The sequence below is a fragment of the Mustela lutreola genome, chromosome X (genome assembly GCF_030435805.1).
Source record: "Mustela lutreola isolate mMusLut2 chromosome X, mMusLut2.pri, whole genome shotgun sequence".
Classification (NCBI taxonomy): Eukaryota; Metazoa; Chordata; class Mammalia; order Carnivora; family Mustelidae; genus Mustela; species Mustela lutreola.
This window is the reverse complement of record NC_081308.1, coordinates 13,325,812-13,342,096: the sequence shown is the minus strand read 5'-3', so window position 1 is coordinate 13,342,096 and position 16,285 is coordinate 13,325,812. Positions and strand designations below refer to the sequence as shown.

General features: G+C 43.6%; 1 long non-coding RNA gene across 1 annotated transcript in view; it reads right to left on the bottom strand.

Moving 5' to 3' along the window:
- Window positions 1–726: 726 nt before the first annotated feature.
- Window positions 727–16,285, bottom strand: part of LOC131821442 (uncharacterized) — a 65,443-nt gene continuing 49,884 nt past the window's right edge. Inside the window, exons 2-4 of the long non-coding RNA XR_009349908.1 lie at window positions 6,075–6,248; window positions 3,909–4,036; window positions 727–899 (exon numbers count right to left, since the gene is read on the bottom strand). This is a non-coding gene — a long non-coding RNA (uncharacterized LOC131821442). The remainder of the gene's footprint in view (window positions 900–3,908; window positions 4,037–6,074; window positions 6,249–16,285) is intronic.

Genomic DNA, 16,285 nt, shown 5'->3' with positions numbered 1-16,285 from the left:
GGAACAAGAAGGCAGACGCTGGCATATGTCTACACGTCCCGCCTTTTAGAGCCCTTCATCATCTTCACACATACACCTGTCACAGCCTGCACCACACCCGGAGGGTACCTCTAGCTCTTTGTTGTAGGACAATCCACAGGCAGACAGAACCTACTTTGTCCATGCAAGGACATCCAGAATTGCCTAGAGATCTATGCTACACTGTCTCGACCCACTGATTAACATGGGGGAGGGCGGTTCTGCAAATACTGCAGTTCCCTTTTCCCCTGATGAAGGCTTACACTGTCCCCAGAGCAGGACTGAGCCCAAGCCACTCTCCTGGGGGCTTGGCATGCTACATCTCCCTTCTCGGTTCTTCCCTTTCCTGGTGCATTTCCTTACTGGTTTTTATGAACCCTCACCTCAGAATCTACTACCAGGAATACAGCCTGAAACACAACTTCTTTAAATGAAAAACACCAAATCCTAAAATTCACTGAAGTTTTTTGTTTTGCTTTGCAGGCGATCTCGTTCAAAAAAAAAAAAAAAAAAAAAAAGCTTTTTTTGGGGGGGAGGGATGGGTGAAACAGGTGACAGGTACGAAGGAGCGCACTTGTGACGAGCACCGGGTGACGATGGAAGTGCTCAATCGCTACGTTGCACACCTGAAACTAATATTACACTCTATGTCAACCAATAGGAATTAAAATGAAAACTAAAAAAAAAAAAAAAAAGCTTGTTTTTAGTGGGACCAAGAGGTAGCAATGTTTTTCAGCTGAACCTTTAAAAAGTATTTGGAGCCTAGGAGAACAGATCGGTGTTACCTTAAAGTCTTGACAACGTTATCTGCCCAACAGATACGTTTGTAAAGGTCCTCAATCCAAACATTTCAATCAGTAGCTCAGTGTCAGACCCTCAGACTAGGAAAGGAAAGAGAAGGACGCTTTTAGATTCGACAGATATTTGTGGTGGGTTCCCCAAGCCCCTCTCAAGGTTACACGGTTCCAGAGAAGGACTCTGTTAATCACGCTGCTACTTTGCCAAACATACTCAGCAACACAGACTTACTTAGTAAAGATGAAATTGGGCTCTTCAAAATCTTTTCTAAAAAATTCACCAAAGGGCTATTTTATGACCTAGTTTCTTTATTAAGTAATAATGTAAGGAACGTCTTGTTTTCAGTCCCCAGCAGCTGCCAAAACCTGAATGTATCAAATCCAACAGATCACAGCCATCCCGGAGTTCTATTAATAGCAAGATAATTTTCAAATCCACTGTACCGAGTAGCATTTTGTTTTTTGGTTAGGCATATAATACATTCCATATCACGTCTGGTGCGTTGTGTCTTGAGGTCGCGTTTTTAAAAATAAATCAGGCTTGTTTTAAATTAGGCAAACAATACATCCATCACTGTTTGGTATTTTGGCTTGGGCCCTTGTGGTGCCATGGCTAATATCTAGGTTTGTGGAGCCTAAATTAAAACACACTTGTCTCTTTTATGTTCTTGTCCTGTGTTTCTTGGTGTTTATTGGGAGCCACAGAAGTGTAAGAAAATAGCTCTCTGGCAAGGAAGCAGTTGCAATGATCCCATGAAGAATATTTTCTAGATGGGCTCTGGTCTGTCGGGGGGGGGGGGGCATCTCAAATGAGGAGGAAGAACTGTATAACATTTTGCCCTGGTTCAAACCATTTATCAAATCAACCTCTCTTTCTATCTCACTTTGTGTGTGTGTGGTTTAAAAATCTTTTCCTACCACAGCATCATAAAGCTACTGTCCGTGGTGGTTAATTTTCTTTGTCAGCCCAGCTAAGCTGGGTCAGCTGCTGGACCAAACACCAGGCTAGATGTTGCTGTGAAGGTACGTTAGACGTGTGATTCGCATTTACAGCAGCAGACTTGGACAAAGCAGATCACCGTCCCGAGTGTATGTGGGCCCCACCCAATCAGTTGAAGGCCTTGAGAGAAAAGTCTGAGGTCCCCAGAAGAGGAAGGAATTCTGTTTCCAGACTTCCTTCAGACTCAAGACATTAACTTCTTGCTGCAATTTCTAGCCTATGAGCCCGCCCTGCCGATTTAGAACTTTCTATTGCCTGCAATCAGATGAGGAAATTCCTTAAAATCTTTCCCTCTCTCTCCCTCTCTCCCTCCCCCTCTCCATATGTATATTCTTACTGGTTCTGCTTCTTTAGAAAACTCTAATACAGATTTCAGATATTCTCCTACATGGTCTTCTGTAAGTTAAGATTGGGATTTCACAACTAACTTTTTACCCCATCTGGAATTGATCTCGTAGATAGATTCTTAATTTAGTATTTCTTCAATTTCACATGCCTTGAGAAGAAGAGCTAAATGTGTCCATTTACCAGTCCTCTCGGACTGTAAGTTTGTGTATCTCTTTAAAAGCATAAACATCTATCTCTCACTGTAGATATCCTGATTCAACAGGTCTGAGTTGGGGCCTAAGCACATATATGTTACTAGCACAGGCAATTCTGAAGTTCTATATAGAAGAAAATGAACATAAATATTTTTATATCCTTCTGATAGGGAACATCTGAGAATGCTATTAGAGACAAAACCCATTAAGAAAGCAGCTTGAGATATTTGACCATATCAAAGATTTCTTTTAAAGATTTATTTATTTATTTGACAGAAATCACAAGGAGGCAGAGAGGCAGGCAGAGAGAGAGGAGGAAGCAGGCTCCCCGCCGAGCAGAGAGCCCGATGCGGGACTCGATCCCAGGACCCTGGGATCATGACCTGAGCCGAAGGCAGAGGCTTTAACCCACTGAGCCACCCAGGCGTCCCCATACCAAAGATTTTTAAACTGTGTAAAATTATCAGTTCTAAGATGAATAAGTTCTAAGGCTCTAATGTATAACATCATGACTATAGTTGATAATACTGCATTATATAATTAAAATTTGCTGAGAGTAGAACTTCAGTGTTCTTGTCAAAAAATAAATAAATACATAAAAAGTAAATATGTGGGGGTGATGAGTGTGTTAATATACTCAATGGGGGTGAATCTTTCCACAGTGTACATCATACCAAATCATCATGGGGTGCACTTTAGATATGTGACAATTTTATTTGTCAATTAGACCTCAAACTGAAAAAAACAATTCACACAGAAAAGTGCGTCTGTAAAATTTTCAAACTCTTATACAGTAAGCGATGCCATAAGGAAAGTTCGAAGTAGAAGGGCAAAGTAGGGAAAATATACAAGATGTATTAAAACAGTGACTATCCATATGTAAAGAGCTCTTATGAGTAAATACTGCAGGAGCAAGAGAATAGGGTCAGAATGATTAAGAACATCCGTCAGAGGATCTAACTGTCTGGATTTGATGGTTGGCCCCAACACTTACAAACACTATCCTGGTGGGCACTTACTGAATCTCTGATTCTATTTTCATGTTTCTAAAATGGGAATCGGAATAACTCTATATGGTCATGGTGAATATTAACATAGGTAAGGCCTATTAAGAGCTTAGCGTAGTGACACACTGTAAGGCATCAATAAATACTAGCTTTTTAATGAAAAAAAAAAAAACACCCCCTACCCTCAAAATGGGCAGAGACAATAAACAAGCAAGTCATCAAAAGTAACAATAACAACACAACAGAAGTGGTGATGAAACCTTAAAAAAATGCCCTCACTTATGGTTAGAAAGATACAAAATAAAAGATAATATTTTTGTTGTTATCATGGATCCAACTGGCAAAGATTTAAAAAATAGACACCCGCTCCTGTTGGGGAGGGTGATGGAAAACAGATCGCATACATTCCTCCAAGGCTGAGATCCCTTGTCATGGAAATAAGATATCCCACCACAACCACCACTTTTGAGAACCACTCACTGACCCAGCTGCTGGCCCTCTCTCCTGTCACCTGGACCTCTGAGTCCAGCAATGTAAGAATTACCTTGAGGACTGTGCTCTACGCAGAGGTCAATATCCATTCTGTTGCGGAGTATTTTGAATATCATCTCTGGATAGTATCTTTCCCTCTTCTTGCAATATGTCAGAGGTTGAAACATGTTCACCAAGGAACTAATTAGAAAAATGAATAGAAGTCCACATATTGAGAAGTTCATTGCAAAATTGGAAACACCCTATAAGTCCTACAAGATATTTTGTTTAAATTTGTCATGGTAAATCCATACAATGTATTATTATGCCCATCTTAAAATGAGGACATTAAAATGTCCCAGGATGTAATTAATGGGGAAAAAACACAAGGTACAAACATCATGTTTAATATCAGCACTTAAAAAAATATACAGAAATCATTAAAAAAATACCACTTTTGTTTGGGTGTATATTTTTTCATGTAAAAATATATGTGTGTATGTATACATATATACACATATATGTATTTACATATATGTAATTTTTAAAAAGATTTATTTGAGAGAGAGAGCGCAGGGGGGAGGCTGAGAGAGGGGAAGAGAGAGAGAATCCCAAGCAGACGCCCTGCTGAGCAAGGATCCCATGCAGGGCTCGATCCCACAACTCTGAGCTCATGACCTAAGCCAAAATCGAAAGTTGGACGCTCAACTGACTGAGTCACCCAGGCGCCCCTCTCTGTATGCAATTTTTAACAGTATTTATCTGTGCTGAACTCCAAAATCTCAGCACAAATTATTGCCATCTCTATTTCTGCACCTTTGCATTATGGCTTTGGCTCGCCTCAGATTAAAAGGTGTAATCTGTCTCTCGACCACTTAAATCTGCGCTTAGCCATGTAACTGGTTTGGCCAATGGGACATGTGCATATGTGGTACCTGCAGAGGCACAAAAATGTTTGGGTTTCGGGGCTTTGCCTCCTGTTGCTGCACTTGGAAAACTGAGACCACCATGTGAAGAAGGGAAGAGCCTGTTCTCCAGCAAGGGAACAGCCTGCTAGAAAGGTCACGTGGGGGAAAACTGAGGTGTCCTAGTCAACATCCTGTCAACTATTAATTGTGAATAAGGTCTTGCTCAGCCACCCAGTCCAGCCAAGCATCCAGAAGACTGCAGAGATCCATGGAAGCCAACCTAGAATGATGAAGTCATGATCACTGCTTCCAGCCACTAAGTTCTGGATTGTTCACTATGTTACTTCAGGCCAGTCAAATTTGGATACTTAAAATTTGAAGGCAATTCTGTATAACTCTGCATTTTCTAAACATTCACAAAGAACATGCATTACTTTTTAAATTCAAATTCAATTAGTCAACATATAGTACATCATTAGTTTCAGATGAACACATATTACTTTTTATTAAATCAGAAAAAAAATGCTTTTTCTATTAAAAAATTTTTAAATTTTTAATTTTAAAAAACTGAAAACCTCTACCAGATTCAAGCTGTTTGGCAGAATAACAATATCAATAACTAACAACTAAATAGCACTTACTATGTACCAGACACTGTGTTTTTACATATATTATCTTAATCTCCATAATAATTCAATTGCAAAGAACACTATCATCATTCTCTTTTTCCATTTGAGTAAGTGAAGGCCGAGAAAGGTTTAATGACTTATCCAAGGTCACACAGCTACTAAGATGGCAGCTCTGAGCTTGATCCCAAGCAGTCTGTTTCCTGAGTCTATGCCCTTAACTGACCTCAGACAGAGACAAAACCATACGTAAATGTAAAAGGTCATTTCTAAAGGATTTGGTATCTGAAAGTTACAGCTGTGAGATATCCAGGATCTCTCTGGTCTCTCTTGGGTTCCCTAGATTCATATGACTTCGTCAAGTAAATCACTTTCAGGGTGGACATAGCGGAGATGGGCTAGAACTCAAATCGTTCCATTTTGCTGCTTGTTATCAACTCTTACAGAGATCCGTTGAGAGAGGTGGAGGGTGTTAAACTCTTAACTAAAAGCAGGTTTGTCAATTGACAAAGTTCTTTTAATTTATGCTTTCCCTCTCCACCAAGGCTGCCAACTAGAGAGAGCTATTTATAAGCTTGTTTATCCCACGTTCTATTGTGCAAGAGGCATTTTTATGCCACACTTCCAGCACAGCTCTGCCCACACTACAAACAGTGAGCACTCGACAAAAGTATAGATGATGATGATGGTGGTGCCCAGACATACCCAGCAAGCTCGCCTCAAGGTGTGGCAGGGCTGAGTACTTAAAAGTGGAACTTTAGAATCAGACCTGGATTCAAATCCTAATGCCATCATTCACAAGTCATCGGTCCTTGGGCAGGTTAGTTAATTTCTTGGTGCCTCTGGCTTTTTTCCGACGTCAAACAGAGATGGGGGTGGCTGTAAGGATTAAATGATATGATTCTTGTTAAGAATTTGGCAACGGGTGCTACTCTATCAGCATCACTATCTTCTCAACTTCAAAAGTTTAGACAAAACTATGACTTGATCGAATTCTATATTGTCTACAGACTTCAGTGTCATCCAAAGCAAAAAGTAGCACATCTTAACTATGGATGACAAAACTGAAAGTCTAAAATTCTTAGTGACAATCTTTTCTTGTGGTCTTGATAGTACAAAATCAGCACAAGATGGCGGCCTTAAGTGGTCAAACGGAATCAAGATTGGTATTCCCATCTGAAGTCACATGATGATCCTTGCTATGTGCTGAGACAGATTGCCCCCAAATACTGTTAGGACTTGAAGATGGGAGACCCCTTCCAACTCAGCATGGCCATAGCCGAAGACTGTCAATGCCTGAAAACAACAGAAAGCAGACTTGGGACTGTTCTGCCTTTTCATGACTGCCTCCCACAGCCATTGTTACCCAACAGGACAGGCTTTTGCTCTTCCGACAGACAAAGTTCATATGTCCAGTCTTAGATAATAATTCCAAGTCTTCAACAGTTAAGTTGTAAACATGACAGAGTCATGTTGAAAAAAACCAAGGAACAGATTTTCTTAAATTAAAAACAAATGGAATTAAAGGAAAAGTCATCATTTTTGTGTTTCTGTAACAAACACAATCTAATGATAATCCATATCTGCTAGAATTCCTGGGTTTTTTTAGATTATAATTAAATTTCTCCTTGAATAATCATCTTGCACACTTTCCCTAGGGGGAACTATTTACATTTCATCATATCTTTGAAAATGTAATAGATCTCTATTTTAATCAGCCTTTCGTATTTGGATCATTCCTTGAAAAGACAGATGAACAGGTTTGTTTTTAAAAATACGATTCAGCAGTGAATTTGATGGTACCAGAGATGCCATAAGTCAGCGAAGTTTTAGAGACAGTTTTGATCATGAATGGCTATGACGCCAGAAATACCTTTGGCAGATTGATTTAGTAATGGCTGCTGATTTGTTCCATCTCCCTATATCCATACCCTTGTGTAGGCTCCTTCTACAGGCTCCAGACTCCAGATTTGGCCATGTGATCTGTTTGACCAATAAGGTATTAACAAATGTGATACTAGCAAAGATCTGAAAAGCACTTGCCCATTGGGGCTATCCCTCTCTTGCCATTCCTGTTTTTGTTTTTGTTTTGTTTTGTTTTGTTTTTTAAAGATTTATTTATTCATTTGAGAGAGAGAGAGAGAGAGAGAGCGCATGGAGGGAAGGGGCAGAGGGAGAGGGAAAATCTCAAGAAGACTCTCTATTGAATGGGGAGCTGGGTGGGGATGCTCAATCCCAGGACCCTGAGATCATGACCCGAGCTGAAATCAAGAGTCCGATGCTTAAGCAACTGAGCCATCCAAGCGCCCCTCTTGCTATCCTTAGGACTCTTATTAGAGCTGCCATGTGAACAAGCCCATCCAGGGCTGCATGATGGATGATGAGAGAAATCCATGTCTGGAATTAAAATGGCGGCCTCCAGTATCCTAGCTAACTGCCAGCCAGTGTCTTGGCTGGCCCAGCGGTGGCCTGTGGACACATAGATGACACTCAGTTAAGACCAGCAGAAGACTCTTCCATCTGAGCCCACCCCAAATTTCCAGAGCATAGAATTATGGTTGTCGGTTTAGGCCACTTCTGGGGGCGGTCATGCAATGAAAGCTAAATGATGAGTGCAGAGTTAGCGCACCAGCACTAGGATGGCTGTGGGATCCCATCAGAATGATTTTGCTTAGAAATTGACAGAAGCATAAAACAAGAAGGAAGCACATATAGGTTGCTCCATCCATCCACGAACAAGGATCAATGTAATGACTAAGAAAACTGGAGCAAGCGTGGCAGAAGGTATGGGTATGGGTGTGGGCTGACCCCTCACTATTCGTTATTTGGGATCAATGGAGTAAACACCAGAAATTATGAACATTTTAAGAATAGTGAGGGCCTCCAGTGCAGCACAACTTAAAACTTACTTTGCTTGCTGCTTTGCATTTTAGGCTTTGTATAAAGCTCTTGAGGCCCTGGGTTGGACCAGATCAACAGGCTCATAAAACCGGGTCTTGCTGTGTGGTTTTTTTCCATCCCTTCCCCTAACTATATGCTCTGTAAAATGTCCCTCAGGAAAAGGGCTCCATGGTCACATAAATCAGGGCATACACTTGCTTCCTCTTGGAATGTCACAGGGTACCTTGGCATATTAAAGACCTATTCATCCTTATTTATGCCTGTGCTACATTGTATTTGACCATGGAATCCTTTCTGTGAGGAACTAAAATCTCATTAACCAATGTTTCTTAGAGCATACTTGGAGAAAGGGTTTTCTTAAACTTTCTTAAAATGAAATACAACACACAAATGGAAAGGTACATGAAGTACAAACATGCGGCATAATGAATTATTGTAGACCAAACACTCCTGTAACTACCAGCCAGGTCAAGAAATAGAACATTGTCAGCCTCTCCCCTAGACTCCTCCTGGCCCATTACAAATTCCTCCCTTCATTTCCCTGACTTTATGGGAATGACTTCCTTGCAGTGTTTTATTGCTTTGCCACCTACATATGCATACCTAAATTATACACTTGTTTCGTCTGTTTGTGAAAGCTACATAAATGGAATTATATAGTACGTATTGGAGGGGCTTAGGGTAGAACTATCTTGAACTTCAACAGATAATGCCAAACTCTTTTCCAAATCGAGGGCACCACTTGACACTGGTCCCAACAGTGTATGACAGTTCCAGTTGCTCTAACATCCTAGGTCATATTTGATACTGTCAGATGTTTTCATTTTTTGCCCATCTATTCAATGTATAGCAGCGATTTTGATTTGCATTTCTCTGATTAGTGCTGAGGTTGAGCACATTTTACGATGTTTATTGGTCGCTTGGATATCTTCTTTTGAGCAGCTCATGTTCAAGCTTTCTGCTCATTTCTCGACTGAGTTTCTATTTCTTTCTCAATTTGTAGGAGTTTCTTAGTCTATTCTGGATAAAAGTCCTTTGTGGGGTATAGGAGTTGCTAATATCTTCTCTTGCTCTATGGCCTGCTTTTTCTCCTTAAGGGGTCTTTCGTTGAACAAAACTTCTTCATGTAAATGTCATCAAGTGTCTCACTTGTTTTCCCTTCGTGCGGAGGGCGCGGCATGTCTCCTTTCGTCACACCTGTCTCGGTGTCCAGCAGAGTTCTGAGGAGCTGGACTTTGAATGGTCAAGTCTTTCCTTTAGTATCGCTGAAGGCCCCAAACTGCAGGCCCACAGAGAAAAGGGGAGTGGGTGGGAAGGGGAAGGGCAGAAGGCCAGGGGGAGGAGCACTAGGGACTGGCAGGAAGACAACAGGGGCCCTGCCAGTATCGAGAGGCTAGTTCTGAAAATGGATTAAAGGTCACGTTCACCATCCAGCTCCTCACGCATGTGAAGGAAGTTGGCAGCATCATCAGAAAGAAAGGAGACTCGATCAAGATTTGTGGGGACCGTGGTGCACATATCAACATCTGAGAAGAGAATTGGCCTGAGAACTACAACTTTGGCTGGAGCCACTAATGCTACCTTTAAGTCCTTAGCTACGATGACTGACAAACTAGAAGGGACAACAGCACAATAGCACAGCTGGCAGGAGACGTCGGTCACCCTGAGCCTGATGAACCCCATATCGGGGCGGCTCTCTCACTGGGAAAGGGAGCTTCAAGATCAAGGAAATACTACGAGAGAGCGCAGGGGCCCGGTCCGGGTGACCGGAAGTACGCTTCCGTCCCGTTGAGCAGGGCACAACACCCGCCCGAGCTTGGCAATCCATCACTGAGGGTGTCAGACGGACCAGTCTGGTCACGTTGGAGTCACCCCAACCCGGGAGGTCAGCCAGGTCTCTGGTCATCCTTGCAGGCGGTCAGGAGAGCAAGACACTGGCAGCCATCGTGGGAGCTTTTCTCACACGTGCCCATCCTCTGCCTCCACCCCAGGCTGCAGGGACTCCGTCCAGAGCCTTACACCACTCAGGGACAGCGTGGCCTTCCACAGCCACATGGACCAAGCTGCCCCCATTGGCAAACTTCCAGTCCCTCTTTCCTCTAACGTTTGGCCACCCTGGATTCGGTGACATTGAATCCACCCTCTAGAGGAGAAAGGCTATGGGGCAGGTTTGGACGCAGCTACTGGGAATGCCAATTAAATTTTAAATTCCAAGCATTTTAATTGGCTGCCTGATGGGGTGTCAGAGTGCCCCCCAATCACCAAGATGCACCAGGTGTCCTGGGTAGAGATCAAAATTGCAAGCCCCATGAAAGTACTTGGCAGCGGACAAGCTACCCCCACCTCGGCCCGGCCCCGGGCCTGCCGCCAGCACTAGCCCAGCTCAGTACCTAGGTGCCAGGTTCCCCTCAGAGACAGGCAGCACGGGGAGTGGCGGAAACCATGCAGATTCATCGCTACGCTTTTTCGGCTCTTCACCCCTCTTGATCCTTCTGGGTAGTTTCTGAACACTCAGCAATTTCAGTTTTTAAATAGTCTGTAAATGTTCAGTTTCTTAACACTTTACCATAAACTTGTGATTTTTAAATTATTTTAATTCCTTTCTCCATTCAGCTGTTAGAGCTCAGTTCCATATTTAGTTTTATATGCTTCTCTGTGTTTTGTTTTATTTTGGGTTTTTTTGCTCATGATTTTTTTTTTGTTTGCCGTCGTAGAATACAAGAGTAGAATGTTAATACAATTCAGCTTAATCTCTAGCGTCAGAATTTAAAAAAAAAAATAGTTAAAAAAGTGGACTGAAAAAAATTTTAGCCAGATAAGGGTTTCCTCATGGTTATCTTTACCATTGTTTGGTAGTCACAGAAAGCTCTTGGATCTTGATGTATTCTTGCTCTGGGTCTCTGTTTTATTCTCCTGGGAGAAAAGCTACAAGGACAGGAACATGGCGTGGTGCTGCAAGAGGCTGAGAACGACCTACTGGAGGGGAAAGAACTGGCATGTACTGGTTGGCTACCACATGCCAGGCTCTGGGCTGGGCTGTTGACCTACACAGTTATGTCATAGTTAACCTACTTAGTTAATGCTCTTAATAATTCTGGAGGGCGATACCATTATCCCTCTTTAAAAGCGGGGAAACTGAGGTTCACTGAGGCAATAACTTGAGCAAGGTCACACAGGTCAGTCAGCCAGTCCATGGCAAACACAGGATCTGAACTTGGGGCTTTCCCCGCTGCAAAATGCCGCCATGCCGCAAGAGCAGGGGACTTAGCAAAGTTGCTCTGTGAAAGGGAATTTTAAAAAAAATTTATTTATTTATCTGACAAAGATCACAAGTAGGCAGAGAGGCAGAGTAGAAGAGGAGGCAGGCTCCGCACTGAGCAGAGAGCCCGATGCGGGGCTTAATCCCAGGACACTAGGATCAGGACCTGAGCTGAAGGCAGAGGCCCAACCCACTGAACCACCCGGGTGTCCCTATGAAAGGGAATTTGAAGTGTTGCCTTTGCTTCATGATAATTGGTAGGGGGAGAAAAACCTTTACATTCACTTCCTGTCTTGCTGTGGGTTACCCTAGAAGCAGAACCTAAGAGCATGATTTTTGAGAATTCTTCATTTCTTCGGCGGGGGGGGGGGGGGTGATTTGAGGAAACAGCAGTGGGGGAAGTGGGGCCGGAAGGGAAGGGAGCCAGTAAAGGGGATGTTATGGACCCCTGGGGGTCACCAGAGCTCAGCCTTGCTGGGGAACTCCCAGAGCCCTTTGTTGCCACGGACTGGAGAGAGTCAGCCCACCCCAGAGTTGCTGCCGTGGAGGGGAGAGGCCGCTGGGCATTCATCTCCCCGCTGGCATCCGTCTAGATGCGGACAGCTGTGGAGGGATCAGCCCTCCAGCACCCGGGGCTTGCCCTGAGGGCGGGCCCAGGTGCTCATGGGGCTCCAGAAATTCCCCCGGCTGCTGGCGGAGCTTTGCAGGTGTTTGCAGTAAAGAGACTTTGGCACAGAGGTGGATACCAAGGGGATGTGGCAGAAAACCGATACTGTCTGCTACACCCTCTGCTAATAAAAGCCAACGAAAAATAGAAATCAACATGAGCTCCGGTAAAGGCGAGAAGGCTATAGAAGAGCTTAAAATCCCTCCAAAGGGCTCTGCAATGTAATATTCCTGAGATGTTCACCCTTGCACCTCCAAATCTAATTTGCCACACTAAGGAAGGGGCACCCCCCACACTACGATTTAATAATTTAGCTATTATTTGAGAGCGATCTTATTAACAGTCCATTCATTTTCTCCCCGGCAGCTCAGTCATTGAAATTCACCCACTGTGTCTTGTGACTATTAGTGATACTGCGGGTAGTATTATTTATGAGTGTGTACAAAAAAAGATTTGACAAAGATTTCACGTGCAACCTGATACGAAAGACAAGATTTCCAAATCTGCGGAAGGGGGCGGAGGAGGGTGCGGGGGAATGGGCTGGGCTGGGTTTAGTCTAGGGCGTCTAAACCCGTGCCCCCCCTTCCCAGTCACCATCTGGGGGGAGGGGTGGATAGTGGTGGTGGTATTTAGAGACTTTAAATACCCGCTAAATAAAGGGGCTTTTTAATGCAAATTAACCCACTTAATCCCTTTCAGAGACTAGCACTTTCACAACAGCTTTTAAAAATAGAAGAAAAATGTTCTAACGGGGAAGAAGAGGGAACGTTCAAGGAAGCAACAACTAGAGTTAGCTCCCCATGGAGAAGCTGTGATGCTGGCCGGATTCGGAAAGCAAAGATTCAAAAGGAAAACGACAAAATTGAGATCATTTTCAGTTTCAGGCCCTCGGTGCAGGTACAATGAGTGCTCTGCCTTGTACAAAGGTGGTGCAATTTAATTCATCTACTCTGGTACAAGTAGTTTTACACTCAGGAAGAAAAGTGCAAACAGGCTAAGTTGTTACCGAAACAGTCGCTCCAGGGGAGGGACGATGCTGACAGTTGGGACCGCGGTGTGTTGGGGGGAGGGCGGCCACGGGCTGTCTGGGAAATCTCTGTACCTTGATACTCAATTTTGCTGTGAACCTCAAAGTGTTCTAAAAATTGGGTCTCAAATTAAAAAGATATCTATTTAATAATGTTAACTCTTTAAACCTTTGCACAAAAATCGTGAGGAGATAGGCCAAATAGAGTATCTTCATATTAACAGACAAGAAAAGCTTCGAGTAGTTCAAGTTCAACTCACAAGTGGAAGAGCCTTCTGGTTTTAGGTTCAGTGTGTCCTTTGTGGTACGAAGTTTTAGGGAAGCTGATGAAGAAAGCAAAGAGAAATTTTCCTGTTTTGCATGTAGGAGTGGACCCTACTTAATTCTGGCCAACAAAATGTGTCCCAGTAGGAGGGTGAGTGAGTATGTGTGTGTGTGTGTGTAGGGGAGTCAGTGATATGGACATCACTCTCCATAACTCTCCACCCAGAAATCTTACCTGTTGAGGTGGTTGTACCTTGAGAGAGCCTCATTACATTCTACCCCAACCCCCCACACACCTGCCCCACCAGTTGCCCAAGGGCAGAATGGTCTACAAGTATGCTCGGCCTTTCCCTCCCTCTGAAAAAATATCTTTTCTCTCCTCTACCCCTGCCTACCTCATCTTCCTCTTCAGGGCTCCTTTCTAAAGATTACTTCCCCCAGAGATGCCTTGTCCGGCTCTCAGTATAAATCAGGTTTCTCCCATTATTCTTTTCCCTGTGTCTTGTTTTTTCTTCAGAGAGCTTATCAGAACGTGTGATTGTTTAGACATTGGCCAATCTGTTTTCTCGCTGGAGCTCCCCTCTGTAGACTATAAGGGTCATGAGAACTGAAACATCATTCACCATCAACAACCCAGCATTCAGCACAGGCCTTGACATGGAGGTCAGATTAAATGGGTGTCAAATAATGCATGCATGAATAAGTGAGTTAAAGAAATTAAAGGAATGAAACTAGTCATCCCTTCTAACCTCACCTAATGGCCTTCTCTACCTCCAGCCAGACTATGAGTATCATGATACCAGACGTAGAGGAAAGGACTGGGGGATCAGGACAGATTTGACAGATGGTTCTAAGGACTTGGGCTTATATTTCGAGTAATATGGGAAGGCACTGAAGGGTGTGAGACAGCTTTTATTCTGTCCTCTATTTCCCCTAGCACTATCTCCCATCCCTAGTGACTTCTAGAAGGCACTCATTTGTGGAATAAATGCCTGTGTGCACGCATGAATAAATGAGTGAATGAATAAAAAATATTATCTCTATCCCTAAAGAACTTAATGAGCATTGGGATAAGATACAACTCATATCCATGTAATTATCGGAGAATTCTAGGAATGAGAGGAGAGTGTAAATCACATGCCAGACTTCAACCAAATATCTGGTGAAAGAAACTTGGTAATCATGTTTCCGTATTTCGAATTGGCTCACTGTCCGACCAGTTTCCACTATTTCAATTATAACAGCTGCAGAGAAGTGCCCAAGCGATTCAGACCCCTGGGGGCCTAGCAGAGAGCCCAAGGGCATGAGGTGTGCCCAAATTACTTTTCCAGTTGTCATGATGGTTCAGAAGGTTGGATTAATCTTGTAATTTGTCATTTGTAATGCAGTGCACTTCACACACCAGCCCCCTAGCTAGACCCTGGGTAATCCCTGTCGGGGAGCTACCAACTGTGGTTCTTATCGTCTAGAGCAGCCAGAGGATAGCTCTAAAGATTCTGGTCTTTCCCTTGGTTGTCCTGACCCTCCAGACCTCCCTGGTGATGGTGGTGAGAGCAATGGTTGTGGTCCGGAATCACTGGCTCTCTGTACAAAGAGCAGGGCTGGTGTTCCGGGGCTGTGGGAAAAGCAATGAACTTCTTTCTAGATTCAGCTCACTATCGGTGTGTCCATAGACCCATCATTTCATCTCCCTGTGCCTCGGTTCTCCTCACTCATACAATGAGAGGGTGTAGGGTGGGTAGAGAATGTTCTTCTAAGACTCTAATTCCTGATGTGACATGAGAAAATGATTCCTTAAATGGCCACAATCCATCTTCTAGCTTCGAGAACATTCCTAAGCCATATATTTGCTGTATCTCTGGACCATTTCCAGAGAGCTCAGATTTTGCTCATCTGAGAGGCTCTCTTATTTCCGAAATGCCAGACCCTGATCAGTTTAGTAACTGGAGCTTATTTTTATTTTTTGGCATTGGATTTCTGACATCTGGAACAACTTCCTGTCAGATCCCAGAAGGTTCCCTCCCAGAGTGTCTTCAACAGCAGCAAACAATTTACACCCACCCAGGACCCATCATGCCTAAGATGTCTTAGGGCATCTTATTGCAATTAGGAAAAAATGAAACCAGGAGCTCCGTCTAATGAAAACTGAGGTTGGAAACTAGCATTAAAATAGAAATCATGAATGCAGGCAAAACGTAGCTCAAAGTGCCAATTCATGGGAGGGCGCGTGTTTGGGAGGGCAAGGAGAGAGTGCCAGTAGTCATGTCTGCAGTCCTGTGGAACGGACAGATTCAAGAACGACAGTAAGCATCTACTTGTTGGTTAATGTACCAGAGACTCTGATGAGCTGATAAAACAGGAAAAGCCATTGAAAGGCTCCTGGGACAGTGCCCTTAAACATCATTACCTTATTGGGCTAGGAGCTGACTATTTTCGGTTGCATCTACCCAGAACGCAGGCTTTAAGAAAAGGATGGAAGTATAGGAGTTTACTTAGGAAGTGATTCCAGAAAGCATTTTAGGGGAAAGGGGAAGTGAGACAGGGAAGGGAAGGAAGCCAGTAAAGGGGGTATTAGTGAGAAGGGTACCATTGTGGGTGCTGAGGCGCAGTCCTGCTGGGGAACCTCTGGGAAACTGTAGAACTTAGCCTAGAGTGTGCCAACCAGGGCAGGGGACATGGAAACTGAGATGTTTATCCTCCAACTCCCACCCCTGACTGGGTGTGCGCTGCTCTTAGAGGCATTGCTGGCCTCCCCTCCTGCAGGCTGATAGGGAATCTTAAGGAGAAAAGCTGGCATG